Source organism: Oncorhynchus nerka, linkage group LG10, assembly GCF_034236695.1.
Source record: "Oncorhynchus nerka isolate Pitt River linkage group LG10, Oner_Uvic_2.0, whole genome shotgun sequence".
NCBI lineage: Eukaryota > Metazoa > Chordata > Actinopteri > Salmoniformes > Salmonidae > Oncorhynchus > Oncorhynchus nerka.
Genome location: NC_088405.1, coordinates 41,216,109 through 41,235,825, shown reverse-complemented (window position 1 = coordinate 41,235,825; position 19,717 = coordinate 41,216,109). Strand labels below are relative to the sequence as shown.

At 41.8% G+C, this 19,717-nt stretch overlaps 1 protein-coding gene across 7 annotated transcripts in view; it reads left to right on the top strand.

The window, feature by feature from the left end:
* The window catches only part of lrrfip2 (leucine rich repeat (in FLII) interacting protein 2), a 55,849-nt gene that overhangs the window by 6,918 nt on the left and 29,214 nt on the right, over window positions 1-19,717 (top strand). The window lies entirely within an intron of this gene.

The following is a 19,717-nucleotide window of genomic DNA, read 5'->3' as shown; positions in this document are numbered from 1 at the left end:
ATAAGATATTACAGTTTTTAATGTCCCGTTGGTAGGATATACATGCTCGTAGTTTGTCTATTTTATTATCCAATCATTGTACGTTGACTAATAGGACCGACGGTAAACGCACATTTCCCACTCGCTGTCAGATCCTTACAAAGGCACCCAGACCTCCGTCTCCGATATCTAAGTCTCTTTCTCCTGCGAATGACGGTCATGAGGGCCTTGTCTGGAGTAAATCCTTTGCGTCCGATTCATTAAAGAAAAAAATCTTCCAGTACTGGGTGAGTAATCTCTTTCCTTATATCTAGAAGCTCTTTTAGGTCATAAGAGACGGTGGCAGAGACATTATGTACAAAATAAGATACAAATAACTTGGAAAAAACACACAATAGCACTATTGGTTAAGGGACCGTAAAACGGCAGCCTTCTCCTCTGGTGCCATTGATGCTGTTTAATCAGCTTCTTGAAATGCTTCTCCTGTCCGGTGGATGGATTATCTTGGCAAAGGAGAAATGCTCACTAACAGGGATGTAAACAAATAGGTGCACATAATTTGAGAGGGAACCATTTTTTTTGCTTATGGAATATTTCTGTGATATTTTATTTGAGCTCATAAAACATCGGACCCACACGTTACATGTTGTGTTTATATTTTTGTTCAGTGTTGATTTAAAAAAACAAAAACAGTTTCACATGCGCATGGTCCTTGCGATCTGGGGTTTTTGAGAGGTCCATAACCCATTGAAGTTAAAATGGTTATGGGTAGGGTTTACGGATGTCCCAAGTAGAGGTCGACCGATTAATTGGAATGGCCAATTAATTAGGGCCGATTTCAAGTTTTCATAACAATCAGTATTTTTGGATGCCGATAAAAATATATATATATTTTTACACCTTTATTTAACTAGGCAAGTCAGTTAAGAACACATACTTATTTTCAATGACGGCCTAGGAACGGTGGGTTAACTGCCTTGTTCAGGGGCAGAACGACAGATTTTTACCTTGTCAGCTCAGGGATTCAATCCTGCAACCTTATGGTTAACTAGTCCAACGCTCTAACCTCCTGCCTCACGAGGAACCTGCCTGTTAGGTGAATGCAGTAAGAAGCCACGGTAAGTTGCTACAAATCGTATAGAGAGAGAGAGTCCTATAATTCCAATAATAACTACAACCTAAAACTTACCTGGGAATATTGAAGACTCATATTAAAAGGAACCACCAGCTTTCATATGTTCTCATGTTCTGAGCAAGGAACTTAAACGTTAGCTTTCTTACATGGCACATATTGCACTTTTACTTTCTTCTCCAACACTTTGTTTTTGCACTATTTAAACCAAATTGAACATGTTTCATTATTTAGTTGAGGCTAAATTGATTTTATTGATGTATTATATTAAGTTAAAATAAGTGTTCATTCAGTATTGTTGTAATTGTCATTATTACAAATAAATAAAAATAAAAAAATCGGCCGAATAATCGGTATTCGCTTTTTTGGGCCTCCAATAATCGGTATTGGCGTTGAAAAATCATAATCGGTTGACCTCTAGTCCCAAGGATCCCTAGAATGTACAAGTAATGTGAATGTCAATGCATAATGCAGTTGGAAAGGTCAATAAAAAAAAATGCATTATGGTAATGCATACTTTTTTGCATTCATTTTGGGGGATTTGTTTTTCTTCTGTAGGCTATTACAATTAAAAATAACATCTAAGTCCTTAAATAAAAAATGAAGTGCTTGAAAGTCCTTGAATTTGACTTGCCAATGTCTGTATGAACCCTGAATCGGATATTTTTTCAGCCCCAATGGAAAATTAAGGCCTCTGCTATTAAAATTACCCATGCATCTTTCGCTTTGCTGTCTTATCCCGGAGAGTATTTGTTTTTCATTCAGGCCAGTAGCTTTTATTGGAACTGGCCCGGTGTGCCACTAGAAAATGTACCTGAATGTCGAACCCTGTATGTAGTTCAGGATAATGGTAGGCAGGCCTATTTTTGCAACTATCTGCAAATACATATTTCAAATTTCACATCCTCTTTTTTTAGATTAGAAAGGTAGAACAAGTTTTCTGTTGTGCAAAACGCCTGATTGAAACTTGTCGGCTGTCAAACAATTTATCTACCTATGCTTGGGCTATTTTATGATTGGGTGTTATCACACGTAGCAGCATATAATTTAGCAACGTGTGTTGAAGGGGTCCGCCTAACATTCCGTCTGGTCTGATAAGGGGAGGGTTTTGAACGATTAGCCTAATGTTTGTTTCCATGGCAACTATAAACACTATAGTACTGAAGATAAACAACGTCAACTTTGACATAACATCCAGGGTGTGCCAACTTCATGGAGCCCTAGATGATGTAGTCTAGTGTGAGCAGAGGATCTGATCTACCCCTTGACGCTTAGGGTTTTGGAGGTGTGTATGATTGTGCATTTGTGCGGCTGCTGCTCAGATTACTCCTCTCCAGTCCCATAATGTGGGTGCAGGGGGAGGGAATGCTGGGGCCAGGCCGGATGGGCATGGCTATAGATAGGACAGAGCGACACAGAGCTCAGGTCATCCTGTCAGACAGCTCGACAGGTGCAGCGCAGAGGAGCCAGCCATCTCCTCTCCCTCTTTTCTCAGACACACACAGTGTTTTCCACTCGAGCCGGCTGTCGGCTAAACAGCCGATTAGACTCCTTTTAAGCCTGTTACTTTTTCCACCTAAATTAACAAGGCTACTTTTCAATTTGCTTGTCAGAAAGTCAGCCAAGCCCCCTCCCGCGAGAATGAACGATATGCATTTTCTAGCGATCTACCGGAGATTTCAGAGTTCCGGGTTTGTTTTGAACGCGGCATCAAACGGCAACAGAAGGCAGGCTTCATCAGCACGTCACACACCACTTTGCAATGAGCTGGAGGCAGTTACGTACCCAATGCATATGGGCCTGACAAATTTAAAATGTTGCCGGTCAAATATCCTACGTCACATTTTCCTAACACACACCCTGGTGTATCTGTGTGTATGGGTCTTGACTTGTCTAAAGTCAGTACAGCCAATCTGCCAACTTCTGTCTGTGGCGTCCACACAGTTTGGGTTACACATTAATATGACCCCACTGTGGAAAGGTGAGACTCTCACGAACACGTACATGTCAGTTGTTGCTGTAGCCCACAGGCCTCACGACTCGTCTGAAGATCCCCGGTACCAGTTGAAAAAATGAATGGAAGTATATATGGAGACCTGTGACAAAAATAAGGGTTTAAATACACTGTATTCGGAAAGTATTCAGACCCCTTTTTTCACATTTTGTTACATTACAGCCTTATTCTAAAATTGATTCAATAGGTTTTTTTTCTTATCAATCTACACACAATACCCCATAATGACAAAGCAAAAACATGTTTTTAGATTTTTTTTTTGCAAATGTCATCACATTTACATAAGTATTCAGACCCTTTACTCAGTACTTTGTTGAAGCACCTTTGGCAGTGACTCTGGTCTCGATTCTTCTTGGGTATGACGCTACAAGCTTGGCACACCTGTATTTGGGATGTTTCTCCCATTCCTCTCAGCAGGTCCTCTTAATCTTTGTCAGGTTGGATGGGGAGCGTCGTTGCACAGCTATTTTCAGGTCTCTGTAGAAATGTTCGATTGGGTTCAAGTCCAGGCTCTGGCTGGGCATCTCAACGATATTCAGAGACTTGTCCCGAAGTCCTATGGAGCAGCTTTTTATCAAGAATCTCTCTACTTTGCTCCATTCGTCTTTGCCTCGATCCTGACTAGTCTCCCTGTCCCTGTTGCTGAAAAACATCCCCACAACATGAAACCTGCCACCACCATGCTTTACTAAAGGGATGGTGCCAGGTTTCTTCCAGACGTGAAGCTTGGCATTCAGGCCAAAGAGTTTCATCTTGGTTTCATCAGACCAGAGAATCTAGGAATGGCTTTCGTCTGGCCACTCTACCATAAAGGCCTGATTGGTGGAGTTTTGCAGAGATGGTTGTCCTTCTGGAAGGTTCTCCCATCTCCACAGAGTAACTCTGGAGCTCATCGGGTTCTTGGTCACCTCCCTGACCAAGGCTCTTCTCCCCTGATTGCTCAGTTTGGCTGAGCGGCCAGCTCTAGGAAGAGTCTTGGTGGTTCCAAACTTCTTCCATTTAAGAATGATGGAGGCCACTGTGTTCTCGGATCTATAATGCTGTATAATTTTGTTTGGTACCCTTCTCCAGATCTCCAGACATGCATGCACTGTCAACTGTGGGACCATTATATAGACAGGTGTGTGTGCCTTTCCAAATCATGTCCAATCATTTGAATTTACCGCAGGTGAACTCCAAATTCACAAACACTTCACATTTCCATATCATAAAACTCATGTAATTTACAGTGTCAATGTTTATGGTCACTGTTTCATGTTCAGTATGGATGTAGCGTTTCACGGTATGCATCGGGCCCAGGTTCAAATGTTTAAGATATGAGTGCATCGGTTAGTGGGTCCGCAAACCGATCAAATTACTTTTTCTACCTTCCCAAAAATGCCTAATATTTTGTGACAACTGCGTCCTCTCATTCAGTGTCGAACTAAGCATGTAATTATGTTGACAGGCAATATCCGTAGCCAGCTTCAAAAGTTTGTAAAATGGCTTGCACATTATTAGGCTTCATTAGTTGAGTGACAACCAATTTTGTTGGTTAGGTTATTTAATATAAAATGTGCTGTTAAATGGCCTGCATACTCACCAGACATGTAACCCATTGATGTTTGGGATGTTTGATGTCTGGGATGTTCTGGATCACCGTGTACAACAGTGTGTTCTAGTTCCCGCCAAAATCCAGCAACTTCGCACAGCCATTGAAGAGGAGTGGGACAACATTCCACAAGCCATAATCAACAGCCTGATCAACTCTTATTTTTTTTACCCCTTTTCTTCTCCCCAATTTCATGGTATCCAATTGGTAGTTAGTCTTGTCTCATCGCTGCAACTCCCATACGGACTCAGGAGAGGCGACGGTCGAGAGCCGTGCACACAATCCAACCAAGCCACACTGCTTCTTGACACAATGCCCACTTAACCCGGAAGCCACAGTACTGTTCAAAAGTTTGGGGTCACTTAGAAATGTCCTTGTTTTTGAAAGAAAAGCACATTTGTCTATTAAAATAACATCAAATTGAAATACAAATAAAAATACAAATTGAAAAACTTTTGAACGGTACTATGTGTATTATTTGCTCTAGATTGTAGGAAATGGCAGTTACTGGTGTTAAACTTTGAGTCACATTGGCAATTGAACAAGGTTTCAAATTATGCCCACCTGACTCAGATTTCGGTTTATAACGGTGACATAACGGTTTATAACGGTGACACCTCTTTCAGGAATACCTAGGATAGGATAAAGTAATCCTTCTCACCCCCCCCCCCTTGAAAGATTTAGATGCACTATTGTAAAGTGGCTGTTCCACTGGATGTCTTAAGGTGAACGCACCAATTTGTAAGTCGCTCTGGATAAGAGCGTCTGCTAAATGACTTAAATGTAAATGTAAATAACGGGGATTTTTGGATTGCATGAACATAAACAGTAATTGTGTGACGGTGGGGATGCAGAGTTGTTCCAAACAAAAACTACACGTGTGGTTGCTTTAGTTCCTCAATGGCACAGCTAGGAGAGCTAAAAAGGAAATTTGGCGCCTCGCTCAAACCGAGGTACTACTTTTCCTATTTGGCTGGCAACTCCATGTGCTTGTGGAAAACGGTACACACACACTAGTCTATTAGCCTCACTAATCCATTTTAACAGTGCAAAAATACGCCCTAATTTTTTACTTTGAATCCCACCATTTTGTTTTCTTAGAAGAAGGTCCAATTAGAATCTGACATTTTAAGCCAAAGCATTGAAACAATTTTAGTTGGCTTGCGGTGCTCATAGTCACATAAACCTCAATGTGATGGTTGTGCCACTCTGCTCGCAAAGCTGTCATAGACAGCAGCTGTTTAGAGAAAGACAGACCATCCGCATGATTAGTCAATAGAAAATATCGAGAGGCTTATGACCAAAGGGTGAGTTCACCGACCCTAATCGAGAGTGGAAATCTCCAGAGATGGCTGAAGACTTCTGACAGATGCACTGTGGGTGAACCGCTCGGCTGTAACATAAGAGAGGCAGAAGAGACATTTGATTAAGGAAAACGTCCCACATGGCATGCATGTTTGCACAACAAAGGCATTTTTTTTTCCCCCAATGCTATTTTTTCCCCACTCAACAGGAATAGACCTACTGGTGGCCCATTCTGGCACCACAGATAAGCACTGGCTGGAATGTTGACTGTTTGTTTGCAAGGAGATAGCCTACACCATACCATTGATGCAGCATATTTTTGTTGAAGATAAGTGTTTTTCTGCTATGGTGTCTGTAGATGGTGGTGGTGTTGTCATAGCAGAGTAGTCAGAAGCTGGTGTGTGTCTCTCTCACACTCACTCTCACTCACACACATATTATGGGCCTCCTTGGGGGGGTGGCGGGAGCATGGTCTACTTAAATTAGCCACTGCTGCTGAGGCGCTTTGCAAAATTAACCCCGTTCCCCCTCTACCTCTGGGGTAAATGAAGTGAAATTGGGATATGCCTTCACCCCTCCAGAGTAGACTACCTATGTCATCTTTCAAATCCATTGCTGTGCTTGTAGAGTTACATGCATCTGCCTTCCTGCATGCATGTTGATTGAAAAAATATTGACTGCCATTGAATGATTGCATATTTAGCGACTGGTGAACCAACACCACATCTAACTTTGTTTAAAAGCCTTAAGGCCTAGTTTATCCTCCCAAATGTTTCTTTGTCACTGTGTTTGTCCACTGTCTTTTCCCCTTTTTGAGGTCCTTAAATTAGCCTCTCCAAACTGATGGTTAGCACATGTTGGGGATGAGGCATCCCAAGCACTCTACTAAGGACAGTATTATAGAGCTGTGACTCATGTGGAAACTGGTCAACCACTGCATGTGGTACAGTAGCTCTCTGTCACAGGTCTCTCAGGATAATTTATATTTGGTCTCCACAATTTTGTTCTGTTGATTTGTTTGGAGTTGGTCTCCATTGTGTTGCAGATTAGTACACACTTCCATAGCCTGCAGCAGAGTGAGGTGCAGATTGTATGCTGTTGTGTAGCCTAACGTGCAAGGGCGCGTTGTAATGCCAACCACCGCTTTTAGCGTGATCCTATCCTAACATGGCATTGCCTTATCATAAACAAGCTCATTGAGGGGGATTGGTGTTCCTATGTTTCATGAACTGAAATAAAAGATTCCAGAAATGTTCCAAATGTACAAAAAGCTTATTTCTCTACAAATGTTGTGCGCACATGTGTTTACATCCCTGTTAGTGAGCATTTCTCATTTGCCAAGATAATCCATCCACCTAAACGGTGTGGTATATCAAGAAGCTGTTTAAACAGCACGGTCATTACATAGGTGCAGCTTGTGCTGGGGGCAATAAAAGGCCACTCTAAAATGTGCAGTTTTGTCACACGACACAATGCCACAGATGTCTCAAGTTTTGGAGGGAGCATGCAATAGGCATGCTGACTGCAGAATGTCCACCAGAGCTGTTGCCAGAGGGTTGAATGTTAATTTCTCTACCATATGTCGTTTTAGAGAATTTGGCAGTACGTTCAACCGGCCTCACAACCGCAGACCAAGTTTAAGGGATCGTGTGGGTGAGCAGTTTGCTGATGTCAATGTTGTGAATAGAGTGCCCCATGGTGGCGGTGGGATTATTCTATGGTCTGCATACTCCCCAGACATGTCACCCATGTTTGAGATGCTCTGGATCGACATGTTCGACCGCGTGTTTCAGTTCCCACCAACATCCAGCAAGTTCACACAGCCATTGAGGAGTGGGACAACATTCCATAGGCCACAATCAACAGCCTGATCAAATGGAGGAAAAATGCTTTGTTTGTTTTAACATTTAAAAATGCAATTATGGGGGGCTTTAGAGACTACTGTTGTCCCTGTTGAAGAGCTTTTATTGCATCTCTCAATATTGAGCTAGTAGCTCACTGTTTTATAACCGAGATATCTGATATGGCTTTTGAGATATGGAGCTTGCGAAATGCACATCGGCCATTGCGAGTGCATATGTAGTTTTTTAGGACTTCACATTTACTGTTAGATTAATACATGGCTACTAGCAGTGGGTATTATATTTAGAGTTAGAGATCATCAACCTAATGTGTTATAATTTTCCACTTGCTCAGGTGGTGAACTGGCCCTGAATGAATGAATGAATCAAATTTATAAGGCCCTTTTTACATCAACAGATGTGCTATACAGAAACCCAGCCTAAAACTGGATTTCCAACAGCAAGCAATGCAGGTTGAGAGAGGGGGGTTCGAGAGAGGGGGGGTTGAGAGCCACAGCACAGTAGACTATATGATTACAGACCTTGACCATTTATCTCAGCTCATTCACCGTCAAGCCACTAACACCTCTGATCACGGCAAAATTACCTTGTTCCTCAAAAGAACAGACATGGAAATAACCATACATTCACAGCCAAGGAAGCTATACAAATTCAGAAATTCATACAGATTGTCCCAAAACAGCACAGAAGGATACCAGAAAGCAACCAGAATCCAAACACTCTAAGATAACATTCTGTATAGTACATCCACATCCACTCACAGTAAAGAAGGCATCAATCAAGCAGTAAAAAACATCAGTATATTCAGGCAAACGGCAAATGAAGCACAACTGAAATTGATTTAAAAAAAATACAAGACCACAGACAAGATGGCGCCGACGAACATGGCTAATGTTTTACATTCTCCCAACCAGTTGTGCTATTTTGTTAATGCCTTTTGTGTAACTTATTGTGTACGAAATGTTGCTGTTACCGTCTATGACCGAAAATAACTTCTGGACATTAGAACAGCGATTACTCACAGCGGACTGGAAGAAACTTTTTCCTTTAACGAGTCCGACGAGAAGGATATCCTGCTTTCACTGGAACAGGCCCAGACCCCCTGCCTTTTGTGTGAAGGAAAGACACAGGGAAAGGGCCGCAGATCGGGCAGCCTTCTGAGAATCCGTAGGCAAGCGAGTAAACTCCCAATGTCATCCGTTCTTCTTGCTAACGTGCAATCATTGGAAAATAAAATTGATGACCTACAATTAAGATGATCCTACCAACGGGACATTAAAAACAGTAACATCTTATGTTTCACCAAGACGTGGCTGGACGACGATACGGACAATATAGAGCTGGCGGGATTTTCCATGCACCTGCAGAACAGAGACGCTACCTCTGGTAAGACAAGGAATGGAGATGTCTATTTGTCAATAACAGCTGGTGCGCGATATTTAATATTAAAGAAGTCCCGAGGTATTGCTCGCCTGAGGTAGAGTACCTTATGATAAGCTGTAGACCACACTATCTACCAAGAGTTCTTATCTATATTATTCGTAGCCGTCTATTTACCACCACAGGACGAAGCTGGCACTAAGACCACTCGCAACCAACTCTATAAGGCCATAAGCAAAGAAGAAAATGCTCACCTGAAAGCGGCGTTCCTAGTGGCCAGGGACTTTAATGCAGGCAAACTTCAATCAGTTTAAAAATTTTACCAGCATGTCACATGTTTAACCAGAGAAAAAAATCCTAGACCACTTTTACTCCACACACAGAGATGCATACAAAGCTCTCCCCTCGCCCTCCATTTGGCAAATCTGACCATAATTCTATCCTCCTGATTCCTGCTTTACAAGAAAAAACTAAAGCAGGAAGTACCAGTGCATCGCTCAATACGGAAGTGGTCAGATGGCGCGGATGCTACATTACAGTACTGTTTTTCTAGCACAGACTGGAATATGTTCTGCGATTCATCCAATGGCATTGAAGAGTACACCACCTCAGTTATCGGCTTCATCAATAAGTGCATTGATGACGACGTCCCCACAGTGACTGTATATATCCCAAACAGAAGCCATGGATTACAGGCAACATCTGCATCGAGCTAAAGACTAGAGCTGCTGCTTTCAAGAAGCGGGAGACTAAACCGGACGCTTATAAGAAATCCCACTATGCCCTCAGATGAACCATCAAACAAGTAAAGCGTCAATACGGAATTAAGATTGAATCCTACTATACCGGCTTTGACGCTCGTCTGATGTGGCAAGGCTTGAAAACTACAGACTACAAATGGGAACCCAGACACGAGCTGCCCAATGACGCGAGCCTACCAGATGAGCTAAATGCCTTTTATGCTCGCTTCGACGCAAGCAACACTGAAGCATGCACGAGAGCACCAGCTGTTCTGGATGACTGTGTGATAACGCAGATGTGTAGCCGATGTGAACAAAACCTTTAAACAGGTCAACATTCACAAAGCCGCCAGATGGATTACCAGAACGTGTACTCCGAGTATGCTCAACTGCTCGGCATCTGACCATAAGGCCCTACAGAGGGTAGTGTGTACAGCCCAGTACATCACTGGGGCCGAGCTTCCTGCCATCCAGGATCTATATAGTAGGCGGTGTCAGGGGAAAGCCCATAAAATCGCCAAATACTCCAGTCATCCAAGTTATAGACTGTTTTCTCTGCTACCCCGAAGCCATAAGACTGCTGAACAATTAATAAAATCGCCACTGGACAATTTACATTGACCCCCCCTCTGCCTTTTGTACACTGCTGCCCACTTGCTGTTTATTATCTATGCATAGTCACTTCACCCCACCTACATGTAATACTTACCTCAACTAACCTGTACCCCTGCACACTGATTCGGTACCGGTGCTCGCTGTATCTAGCCTCGTTATTGTTATTCTTGTTGTTACTTTTTTTATTACTTTTTATTTTAGTCTACTTGGTAAATATTTTCTTCACCAACAGTGCAGTTCAAGAAGATTTAAGGGCTTGTAAGTAAGCATTTCACGGGAAAGTCTACACTTGTTGTATTCGGCGCATGTGACAACGTTTGATTTGAGAAGACAACTGGTTTGATGCCGATTCGTAAAATTATGAGGAATTAACATAGAACACTATCAAACCAAAAGCACAGAGACCCAAATAATGGTGAATTACGCCTTAATTACTGTGAGACTTTAAAACTCTATAAACGTACACTCAGAACCAAAAAGGCACAGTACAACAAGAAGCAACTGACACTAATTGAGGAGTCCATAAACACAAACAACTTCTGGCAAAATTGGAAAAAGTTCAATCAAAACTAGAGGAATTTGCAATTACAAAATGGTGGCATATAGACAGCCCATTTTAAAACACTCTACAACACCGTTCAAATTGATGCAAAAGCAGAACAATGGCAAATTTAATGAAGTTGAATGGATTAGAAAAAGCTATAAAGGACAATCAAAATCCATTTGACTCTCCAATTACTGACCAGGAACTCTTAAGAAACTTCAGGCCCTCAAAAAAATAAAAATAAACATGCTTACCTGATGGCATCCTAAATGACATGTTGAAATTCACTAGTGCAACATTTCAATTGGCTATATTAAAGCTGTTTAATTTGATCCTGATTGTAGGTTATTTCCCTGACATCTGGAATCAAAGACTCATAACCCCAATCTTTAAGGACTGAGACAAATATGTCCCTAACAATTAGAGGCATTATGTGAATAGTAACCTGGTGAAGGTTTTCTGTAGTATTATAAATGTATGCGTTCTAAACTTTCCTAATAAGCACGTCTTGAGTAAAAGCCAAATTGGATTTATACCCAAACATTTCCTCATTTTTACACCCTACACACCCTGATAGATAAACATGTCCACCAAAATAATACCAAAATGTACGCTTGCTTTATCGACTACCAAAAAGCATTTGATTTTATTTGGCATACAGGACTGTTCTACAAAGTAGTTTAAGGAGTAAATATTATATTATTAAATAAATGTATACTGTCAATACGTGCAGCATCAAAATTGGCAAGAAAATAACATTCTTTAACCAGGGTTGCAATCTGAGACTTGCACTATTCAAAATTTACATCAAGGAATTGGCTACTATTCTAGAAAAATCCTCAGCCACTGGTGTTAGTCTCCACAATTCAGAGGTTAAATGCCTGCACTTCGCAGATGACCTGTACCTGCTGTCACTCATAGCACATGGCCTACAGCAGAGCCTGGACCTGCTAGAGCAGTACTTAAATCCTCAAAACACAAATAATAATTTTCCAGAGAAGATCCAGATTTGAGGGATTTAGACAAGTTCTCAATTGGTACAATATTATATAGAGTACTGCACACACTACAATTATTTAGGTTAAAAAATAAGCTCAACTGGACAACTTAATAAGGAAGTGAATGAACTGAGAGTGCACAGGCGTTCTACGGCATTAAAAAAACATTCAAATTGAAATACCTATAAAAACATTGGCTGAAACTAATTGAATGTGTCATTGAACCAATTGCACTTTATGGCAGCAAGGTGTGGGGTCCAATTGCAAAACAAGATTTCACCCAATGGGACAAACATCCCATTGAAACCCTGCATGCAGAGTTCTGTAAGATTCTCCTACATGTCCAGAGGAAAACGACAAACAATGCATGCAGGGCAGAATTAGGCCAGTATCCACTAATAATAAAGACTCAAAAAGAACAATTACGTTTTGAAAACATCTAAAATACAGTGAACCCCTCATCATTACCACGCCCTGCAATGCCAAGAGCTGTGCAAAGAAAAAAGCAGTGGTGTAAAGTACTTAAGTACTACTTTAAAGTATTTTTAGTTAAGTCGTTTTTTTGGGTTATCTATACTTTTACTTCACTACATTCCAAAATACAATATTGTTATTTTTACTCCATAAATTTTCCCTGACAACCCAAAGTACTCGTTACATTTTGAATGCTTAGCAGAAAAGAACACGTGGTAATCCCGTCTGCCTATGGTCTGGCGGACTCACTAAACGTAAATGCATCTTTTGTAAATAATGTCTGTGTTGGAGTGTGCCTCTGTAAATGTTAAAAACAAGAAAATGGTGCCGTCTGCTTTGCTTAATATAAGAAATTTGAAAGGATTTAATACTTTAGCATTTTCTTTTGATATTTAATTATGTTTAAAACCAAATACTTTTACTCAAGTAGTGTTTTGCGAGGTGACTTTTACCTGAGTAACTTTCTATTAAGGTATCTATACTTTTACTCAAGTATGACAATTGGATACTTTTTCCACCACTGGAAAAGTCTCCTCATCCAGCTGGTCCTGGGCTGAGTTCACAAACCGTGTTCTACTAACACACTGAAGCCTCAGTACCAGAACATCCAAACAGAGTAAACCAAATTACAGCCGAGTCAAAACTACATTACTTATTGGGAAACACAGCACAAAGTAAAATGCATTGCTATCTGGACCTAAATCGATAGTACACCATGGCAAACTATTTGACTATGGTTAGTGATCAAAACCGAGAGAGAGGTCAGGGTTCCATAACCGCAGGCAGAATAGATGAAACTGGGGCAGCAGGTAGACTGGGGACAGCCAGGAGTCATCAGGCCAGGTAGTCCTGAGGCATGGTCCTAGGGCTCAGATCCTCTGGGAGGGGAGAGAGAGAATTAGAGGGAGGACACTTAAATTCCAACACAACACCAGATAAGACAGGAGAATTACACCAGATATAACCGACTGATCCTAGCCCCTCGGCACATAGTCTATTGCAGCATAGATACTGGAGGCTGAAAGGCGGTTCAGGGAACATTGTGGCCCCGTCCGACAATACCCCCTGACAGGGCCACCCAGGCAGGATATAACCCCATCCACTTTGCTAAAGCACAGCCTCCACACCACTAGAGGGATATCAACAGACCCATTTTACTACCCTGAGACGAGGCCCGCGAAGATCTCCACTGCACGAGCCCGAGAGGACGCCAAACCGGGCAGGAAGATCACATCTGTGACTTAACACACTCAAGTGACTCACCACTCCTAGGGATGGCATGGAAGAGCACTAGTAAGCCAGTGACTCAGCCCCCGTAATAGGGTCAGAGGCAAAGCATCCCGGTGTAGAGAGGGGAGCCGGCCAGACAGAGACAGCAAAGGTGGTTCGTCCCTCCCATGCCTTGCCCGTTCACCTTCGTACCCCTTGGCCAGAAGAGATGAGTCGTCAGTAAAGACTTAAATGTCGAGACCGAGTCTGCGTCTCTCACATGGATAGGCAGACCATTCCATAACAATCTAGCTCTATAGGAGAAAGCCCTGCCTTTTAGCTGTTTGCTTAAAAATTCTAGGGACGATAAGAAGGCCTGCGTCTTGTGACCGTAGCGTACATGTAGGTATGTACGGCAGGACCAAATCGGAGAGATACAGTAGGTAGGCGCAAGCCCATGTAATGCTTTGTAGGTTAGCAGTAAAACCTTAATCAGCCCTAACCTCAACAGGAAGCCGCTGGTGTAAGATTATCGCATTTTTTTGTTCTAGTCAAGATTCTAGCCGCCGTTTTTAGCAGTAACTGAAATGTATTTAGTGCTTTATCCAGGTAGCCAGAGTAGAGCATTGCAGTAGTCTCTATTAATAAACAAATTCTGGACCCTTATTTTTACAGTAATATATATCAACAGTAGCCTAATTGTCAATCCAAAATTCATGACAATCACTGGATTAGGTTGCATCAAAATATCTTGAATTGTGCATTCCAGCTTGAACATGTTAGAGGAAACATCTCAGTAGCTTATTGCACTTCTAAACAAAACACTTGGAATTACTTTAAGACATCGTAAGATGAATAGGGTTGGCGGGGTAATTGTACAATCGTGTAACTGATGATTATGGAGGAAGACCATCCTAAAAAATATAATCATGAACATTTAATTTGAGAAAGAAACCTGTTTTAATCAACTTAATTTTCAAGTTCCACAAACTTTACCCAAAAGCAGTGAAAGTAAGCCTGGTTCAGATCTTACTACCTACATTGACCAGAGGAGACGAAATTAGAAACTTTCAGAATTCTGTGTTGTGAACAGAGGCGGGTAGAGTAATTAAAATCTGTACTTAAGTAAAAGTACTGTTGCTTAGATTGACATTTACTCAAGTCAGCGTAACCCTCTTAAGAAACTACTTAAGTAATAGTTTATAAAAAAGTATATGGTCAGAAAACTACTTAAGTACCGGTTACACATTTTTGACATCTTTCTGGTAAATTGTGACAGAAAACAAAAAGATCAACTTAGTGCAATTTAGTTGACTTTAATTTATTATTTAAGTATGCCAGTACCATCTTGCAGATGTCCTCCAGCACAGGTAGGCTGTGCAGTTTCAATTGCGGTCTTATTCAAAGTTGAACTAATCTTATAAATGTGCTCGATTTCATAAAAAGGTCAACGTTACTCAAGACATTGGAATCATTTCATAATTTCAATAGCATTCATTTAAATGAATTTCACTCATTTAAACTTTGAGAGCCAATAGACTTGAGTTTTGATGACAAGCTATGTTGAATAGATTTCATTGGTCAAGACAACAAATCTATGTAACTAAAGTGATTTGGTCAAATGTAACAGATTAAAAAAGTAGTACTTTCAGACATTACTTGAGTACATGTACAGCCTGACTACAATATTTTATCTTGATACGTTAATAAATACATGCTGTGTTAATTTAGACATGTTTACCTGCCAATAGAGCTAACTGGCTAGCTATTACTGTTAGCTAACCATATACAGTTGAAGTCAGAAGTTTACATACACTTAGGTTGCAGTCATTAAAACTCGTTTTTCAACCACCCCAACTATAGTTTTGGCAAGTCGGTTAGGACATCTACTTTGTGCATGACACAAGTCATTTTTCCAACAATTGTTTACAGACCGATTATTCACTGTATCACAATTCCAGGGGTCAGAAGTTTATATACACTAAGTTGACTGTGCCTTTAAACAGCTTGGAAAATTCCAGAAAATTATGTCATGGCTTTAGAAGCTTCTGATAAATTAATTGACATCATTTTAGTCAATTGGAGGTGTACCTGTGGATGTATTTCAAGGCCTACCTTCAAACTCAGTGCCTTTTTGCTTGACATCATGGGAAAATAAATCAGCCAAGACCTTAGGAAAAAGAAACTGTAGACCTCCACAAGTCTGTTTCATCCTTGGGAGCAATTTCCAAACACCTGAAGGTACCACATTCATCTGTACAAACAATAGTACGCACGTATAAACACCATGACCACGCAACTGTCATACCGCACAGGAAGTAGACGCATTCTGTCTCCTGGAGATTAATGTACTTTGGTGCGAGAAGTGCAAATCAATCCAAGAACAACAGCAAAGGACCCTGTGAAGATGCAGTTAGGGAAATGTGGCGTTATTTTAATTTACCAGACATTTGAGAAATTTACTGGACCATATGTTATGATGACCAGGTGGTGAATCGCATCTCTGCATGTCTGGCAGACATATCAGTGTGGATGACGGATCACCACCTCAAGCTGAACCTCGGCAAGACGGAGCTGCTCTTCCTCCCGGGGAAGGACTGCCCGTTCCATGATCTCGCCATCACGGTTGACAACTCCATTGTGTCCTCCTCCCAGAGCGCTAAGAACCTTGGCGTGATCCTGGACAACACCCTGTCGTTCTCAACTAACATCAAGGCGGTGGCCCGTTCTTGTAGGTTCATGCTCTACAACATCCGCAGAGTACGACCCTGCCTCACACAGGAAGCGGCGCAGGTCCTAATCCAGGCACTTGTCATCTCCCGTCTGGATTACTGCAACTCGCTGTTGGCTGGGCTCCCTGCCTGTGCCATTAAACCCCTACAACTCATCCAGAACGCCGCAGCCCGTCTGGTGTTCAACCTTCCCAAGTTCTCTCACGTCACCCCGCTCCTCCGCTCTCTCCACTGGCTTCCAGTTGAAGCTCGCATCCGCTACAAGACCATGGTGCTTGCCTACGGAGCTGTGAGGGGAACGGCACCTCAGTACCTCCAGGCTCTGATCAGGCCCTACACCCAAACAAGGGCACTGCGTTCATCCACCTCTGGCCTGCTCGCCTCCCTACCACTGAGGAAGTACAGTTCCCGCGCAGCCCAGTCAAAACTGTTCGCTGCTCTGGCCCCCAATGGTGGAACAAACTCCTCACGACGCCAGGACAGCGGAGTCAATCACCACCTTCCGGAGACACCTGAAACCCCACCTCTTTCAGGAATACCTAGGATAGGATAAAGTAATCCTTCTCACCCCCCTTAAAAGATTTAGATGCACTATTGTAAAGTGGCTGTTCCACTGGATGTCTTAAGGTGAACGCACCAATTTGTAAGTCGCTCTGGATAAGAGCGTCTGCTAAATGACTTAAATGTAAATGTAATATGTTTTGGGTGCGTAACCTGATTAGGTTGTCCTCCCACGGTGCTCAGAATTACAGAAGTCACATTTAGAATATGGTCATTCATATTAACAGAACATGCAAGTCGTAGATGCAATGACGTGCGGTTCTTTTTACCGAATTCTGATGTGCACTTTGAACATGTTAGAATAACTGTCCACATTTACTTTTTCACAAAATCACTAGCCTATGTCAATCTACTATAGTAGAAAAGTTTAGGCTACTTGTTCGATTGGTCAGCTTGTCGAGAAAGAAATAGCCCATTCTGGGACAGTTGTGGGACGATAGATCCCAAATTCTTACAACCATTAGGCCTAGGCTACATTAAAAAAGCTATTTTTAATCAATAAGTTGATCACACCAGATCGTAAGCTTAAAATGGTGATCAACTTTTTCATCACATAAGTGCAGAAATGCGTACAAGGCAGTAGGCTACATGTGAATGTTTGTTCAGTAATGCAGTTAGCGGGAAAACACAGTTGCCAAAAGGGCAATGCACATGCAAGCAGTTTCATCTAATGGAAAATAGCCATTATAATTTTAGAAAGAGAGGAGATCTAATAGGCTACTTTGAGGCAAGGTAAGACATGCCTCATATGTATTAAAATGTTCAAGTTTCAAACAATTGTCTGTTTTCAAAATGCATACTGCCTCTAGCTCAGTGAAAAGTGTTATGTGACGCGCTGGTGAAGCCTGCCCTCCGTTGTCGTTTGACGCCGCATTCAAAACAACTCGGAAATCTTACTACTTAAGTGAGTTCAAGAAGACTGGGAAAAATAGTTTTTGAAAAGTCATCCACCTCAGAATTCCAACTCGGAAACTGTGGTCTTTAATAGAGCTCCGACTTTCCGTCCTGAATATCACCGACATCCTGATTTGACCTCACATTTTTCAGAGTTCCCAGTTGTCTTGAAAGCACCACAAGATGCTGCTGCTGCTGCTGCAGCAGAGGGTAGTGCGTACTACAGATGGTCGTGCAATTTCTGGCAAATTTTTCCCAAAAAACAGCCTGAAACTCTTTCTAAAGACTGTTGACATCTAGTGGAAGCCCTAGGAACTGCAATTGGGCCCGATTTCGCCCTATTATAAAAGTGCCAGTCATTGAAATCAGTGTATGGATGAACACATTTTTGGGGGGGATGGTTTGTCCTCTGGGTTTTGCCTACCATTTCAGTTCTGTTATACTCAGAGATTATTTTAACAGTTTTAGAGAAACGTTAGTGTTTTCTATCCAAATCTACCAATTATATGCATATCCTAGCTTCTGGGCCTGAGTAGCAGGCAGTTTACTTTGGGCACGCTTTTCATCCAGACGTCAAAATACCACCCCCTATCCCAAAGAAGTTAACAGCTTCTACCCCCAAGCCATAAGCCTGCTGATCAAATGGCCACCGGACTATTTACATTGCCCCCCCACCCCCCATTTGTTTTGTGCACTGCTGCTACTCACTCTTTATTATCTATGCATAGTCACTTCACCCCTACCTACATGTACAAATTACCTTTAACCTGTACCCCCGCACACTGACTCGGTACCCCCTGTATATAGCCTCATTATTGTTACTTTTTATAGTTTTTTACTTTAGTTTATTTGGTAAATATTTTCTTAACTCTTCTTGAACTGCACTGTTGGTTAAGGACTTGTAAGTAAGCATTTCACAGTAAGGTCTACACTTGTATTCGGCGCATGTGACAAATAGTTTTATTTGAGTTTCTAGAATTGATTGTAGCTCAATAAGTCTACTTTAAGATGATTTGGACATGAAGCGTAAAAAATGGTAATATAAGGGATATTGACTTGCATTGGATTTGTGCCACAATTTCTAAAAAGTTAGCATTTGGAGACGGTGGCCAGGTAAACCAAAGCATGGATTGCTGTCTTGTCCATAAACTGCTTACAGAGTAAGAAAGGCAACCAATAGGCCATTTTGTAATTTGGGTGAACTATTCCTTTAAGCTTTTTCCTCCTAAACAGATATCCCAGTGTGGTGATTAGTGCTGTGTGGTGGGGTTGCTCTCTCCATAGTATTGGGTTCTTGCCTCCTTCACTCATGCTGCCAAACATACCCTAGTAAAACTGACTGTCCTAGAGATTCTTGACTTCGGCGATGTCATTTACAAAATAGCCTCCAACACTCTACTTCTAGTCGTCTCTCCTCCTTCCAGGTTTTTTCTTCTTTGGACTTTATATGGCGATTGGCATCTTACTTTCATAGTATTACCACGACAACCGGCAGAACTCAGTTCATCTTTCAATCACCCACATGGGTATAACCAATGAGGAAATGGCACGTGGGTATTTGACTTGCACCGCTTTCAGCATCACAAATATAACCGACTTCTATTTGAGCACCTCGTTGGTGCTTATTTTGTGCACGAGCGGTGTGGTCAGCATGTTAAGATGTGAGTGCATCGGTCCGCGGGACCCC